Raw genomic sequence first — 4452 nt, forward strand, 5'->3', positions numbered from 1 at the left:
GGAGTGAGTCCAGGTCGCTCCTCAACGCCTGTCTTAGCAGGCATTTCGAAGTTTAAAAGGGCACAGAATTTGCTGGAAGAGAGAATTCCACCCGACAACTGGTCTGCAGGCCTCTGTCTTCACCCAGAGCAGCAGGCCCAGTTATTTGCAGGCCAGCTTCGCCTTCTGGCAGCACCCTTCCTTAGCGACTGGGGTGGCTTCACCCTCAGAAGCAGCGGGCAGCTTGGAAACCAAGAAGGCCAGGAAACGGCCACGCCCATACTTGTGGACCTAAAAGACAACCCAGGGTGAAAATACGGTGCTACCACCACCAAACCCACCGAAAGCACTGCTACTGACCTCGCACTTCCTGCCACAGAAGTTCTAGAAGAATGCCCCGGGCCCCACATGCTGGGCCCTCAGCTCTCCGCCCGCCGCCGCAAACGTGCACACTTACCTCACGTGTTCTGGCCACTGGGTCTCCAAACGGCGCTTGCGCGCTCGTTGCTGTGCCAACATCCTGCCTTTGCTCAACTGCCTCGCTCACGTGAGCATCAGGGCATGCGGCCTAGGGCGGGGCGTGCCGGCTGGGAACCATCGCTCTGCGAGGAGCGCACGGAGTCTGCGCACAGGCTTTATATGACGGCATTCCCAGCACCTGTAGACTAGTGGCCATCTGCCGTCTCTTTTAGCAAACTTCAAACGGTGACGTGAGATAATGGTGTGGACTTTTGTGTCCTTTCGTAATTTGTACATGTTAATTAAATTATTTTAAATACCCAAGTTGGGAGAATCCCAGCATTTTTGTTTTTTTAACAAGGTAGAAAGGGGAAAATGACTTTAGTACAATGAAAGCATGATGCTCAGATTAGTAGCTTTGCAAGCATTTCTCAGTCCAGCCTAGGGTCAGCTCTCGTTCGTGTTGCTGCGTTTTTCACATTAAGGCGGGGGGTGGGGGGTGGGTAATTAATATAGCTTATCTGGTTATGAGCAGATGTTACACTTTCTGGCAAACCTTGCACAACAGTTGAAAATTATCTCCACTAATTTTTGCCAGTTTGAAGTATTATATACAGTAATACAGCAGTAAAGTAGTAACAGTACACATATTAATGACAGACTATATGTGTACGCTGTTGAAATTAACCTCACAAGAGGACAGTCATTTCCTTCACACCCCCCCACGCCCCCCAGCGCACTCGGAAGTTTCTTCTTGTCCCTTTATGGTCGTTGGCCCCCGTCTACTCCAAGTAATAGATTCTGCTTTCTGTCACCAGTTTGCATTTCCTAGAATTTCATGTTAACCAAATCATACAGCGTGTCCATTCTGTTTTCTTTCATTCAGTATAATTGAGATTCATCCATTTTGTCACATGTATCAATAGTTCCTTGCTCTGTATTCAGTTCAGTTCAGTCTCTCAGTCGTGTCCCACTCCTTGCAACCCCACGGACTGCAGCATGCCAGGCTTCCCTGTCTATCACCAACTCCTGGAGTTACCCCAAACTCATGTCCATTTAGTCCATAAATAGCTATCCAACTATGTGATTCTCTGCCATCCCCTTCTCCTCCTGCCTTCAATCTTTCCCAGCATAAGGGTCTTCAAATGAGCCAGTTCTTCGTATCAGGTGGACAAAGTATTGGAGTTTCAGCTTTAACATCAGTTCTTCCAATGTACACTCAGGACCGATCTCCTTTAGGATGGACAGATTGGATCTCCTTGCAGTCCAAGGGACTCTCAAAAGTCTTCTCCAACACCACAATTCAAAAGCATCAATTCTTTGGCACTCAGCTTTCTTTACAGTCCAACTCTCACATCCATACATGACTACTGGAAAAACCATAGCCTTGACTAGACGGACCTTTGTTGGCAAAGTAACGTCTCTACTTTTTAATGTGCTATCTAGGTTGGCCATAGCTTTCCTTTCAAGGAGTAAGCGTCTTTTAATTTCATGGCTGCAGTCACCATCTTCAGTGATTTTGGAGCCCCCCAAAATAAAGTCTGACACTGTTTCCCCATCTATTTGCTATGAAGTGATGGGACCAAATGCCATGACCTTTGTTTTCTGAATGTTGAGCTTTAAGCCAACTTTTTCACTCCCTCTTTCACTTCATCAAGAGGCTGTTTAGTTCTTCTTCACTTTCTGCCATAAGGGTGGTGTCATCTGCATATCTGAGGTTATTGATATTTCTCCTGGCAATCGTGATTCCAGCTTGTGCTTCATCCAGCCCAGCATTTCTCATGATGCACTGCATATAAGTTAAATAAGCAGGGTGACAATATACAGCCTTGATGTACTCCTTTTCCTATTTGGAACCAGTCTGTTGTTCCATGTCCAGTTCTAACTGTTGCTTCCTGATCTGCATACAGATTTCTCAAGAGCCGGGTATAGTATTCCCATCTCTTTCAGAATTTTCCATAGTTTGTTGTGATCCCCATAGTCAAAGGCTTTGGCATAGTCAATAAAGCAGAAATAGATCTTTTTCTGGAACTCTCTTGCTTTTTTGATGATCCAGCAGATGTTGGCAATTTGATCTCTGGTTCCTCTGCCTTTTCTAAAACCAGCTTGAACATCTGGAAGTTCACATTTCATGTATTGTTGAAGCCTGGCTTGGAGAATTTTGAGCATTACTTTACCAGTGTGTGAGATGAGTGCAATTGTGTGGTAGTTTGAACACTCTTTGGCACTGCCTTTCTTTCCATTGATACTGGCTGTAGAGTTCTAGTAGATACCATTTACCAGTTGAAGAAATTACCTTCTATTTTTAGTTTGCTGGGAGTTTTTATGAATGTATATTCAGTTTTATCAAATAGTCCTGCATCTGTGATAATGATCATGTGGTTCTTTTTTAATTTGTTAACTACGAGTTATTGTCACTAAGTTGTGTCGTACTCTTTTGGGACCCTATGGATTGTAGCCCACCAGACTTCTGTCCATGGGATTTCCTGGGCAAGGATACTGGAGTGGGTTAATATTTCTTTGTCCAGAGCATCTTCCCCAACCCAGAGATCAAACCATCCTCTCATGCATTGGCAGGCAGATTCTTAACCACTGAGCCACCAGGGAAGCCCAAATGATAAATTTGGGCTTGATAAATTATACTGGCTAATTTTCAAATGTTAAACCAAACTTGCAACCCTTGCATAAAACTTGGTCATGATGTATTATCTTTTTTTATATATTCTTATATTAGATTTGATAAAATATTAAGTATTTTTGCATCTATGTTCAAGAGGGATATAGGTCTGAAATTTTCCTTTTTTGCAATGTCTTTGGTTTGGTTATCAGAGCAATACTGACCACATAGAATGAGCTGTAAAGACTACTAATGTCAATTTTCTGAAAAAGTCTGCATAGAATTAGTAATCTTTGTTCCTTAAATATTTGGTAAAATTCACAGTGCAGCCATTCGGACCTAGAATTTTCTTTGTGGGAATGCCACTAACCACAAATTCAGTTTCTTTAATTGAAAAAGTCTAATCAGCATAAAATCAATCTAAGGCTAGTCATCTATTAATTATTGAATGAACTTTACATTTTGTGTCTTTTAAGGAATTTAAGCAAATTCATTGGCATGAATTGTTGATAACATTCCTTTACGATCTCAGAAACTATGGTAACATCACCACTCTTGTCCCTAATGGTGAATTGTGTGCTTTCTCCTTTGCTGATTAATCTAGCTATTAATAGAGGTCTATCAATTTTTTCTCAAAAAAAAAAAAAGAACTAAACAGCATTTAGTTTTATTCATGTTTCTATAACTTTTGTTTTCTATTTCTGCTCTGATCTTTATTATTTCCTTTTTCCTATTTAATTTTAATTTTCATTTGCTCTTCTTCCTCTAGTTTCTTAAGGTGAAAGCTGAGGTCACTGATTTGAAATCTTTTCTGGTATAGGCATTTGCCACTCTCAATTTCCCTCTAACTACTGCTTTAGCTGAATCACACATATTTTTATTTCCATTCTCATTCCATTAAGTGGTTTGATTCTTTTTCTGAATTCTTTTTCAACCCATGGGATATTTATAGACATATGTTGTATAACTTTCAAATATTTGGCGAAGTCCCAGATATTGGGACATCTTTGTTACTGATTTCTAATTTAATGCCTTTGTAGTCAGAGGACATAATTTATTACCTGAATCTTAAAAAAGCATTGAGACTTGTTTTATGTCATAGAATGTAGTCAGTCATAGTAAATGTTCCACATGCACTAACATGTATGATGCAGAGGGGTTCCAGTGAGCATCCCAAGCTACAGTGTCAGAGGATCTTTAGATAATACAGCAAGAGAGTAATGGCGTGGTCCCAAGACAGAGTGCCATCAAACAGCTTCCATGTGAAGCTGTCAGAAGTCTGCTTGGAAGTGTTTCACAGCAGTACTGTGGTTAGAGGGGGACCAAAAAAAATTGAAATGGCACACAGGAGGTGTCAATACACTTATCAATAATTCATAGTTAATGTGCATACTTAC

General features: G+C 41.3%; 1 protein-coding gene across 3 annotated transcripts in view; it reads right to left on the minus strand.

Annotated features, from left to right (window-relative positions):
* Positions 1 to 4452, minus strand: part of STK31 (serine/threonine kinase 31) — a 107709-nt gene that overhangs the window by 78884 nt on the left and 24373 nt on the right. The window lies entirely within an intron of this gene.

This window comes from Ovis canadensis, chromosome 4, assembly GCF_042477335.2.
Source record: "Ovis canadensis isolate MfBH-ARS-UI-01 breed Bighorn chromosome 4, ARS-UI_OviCan_v2, whole genome shotgun sequence".
Lineage (NCBI taxonomy): Eukaryota > Metazoa > Chordata > Mammalia > Artiodactyla > Bovidae > Ovis > Ovis canadensis.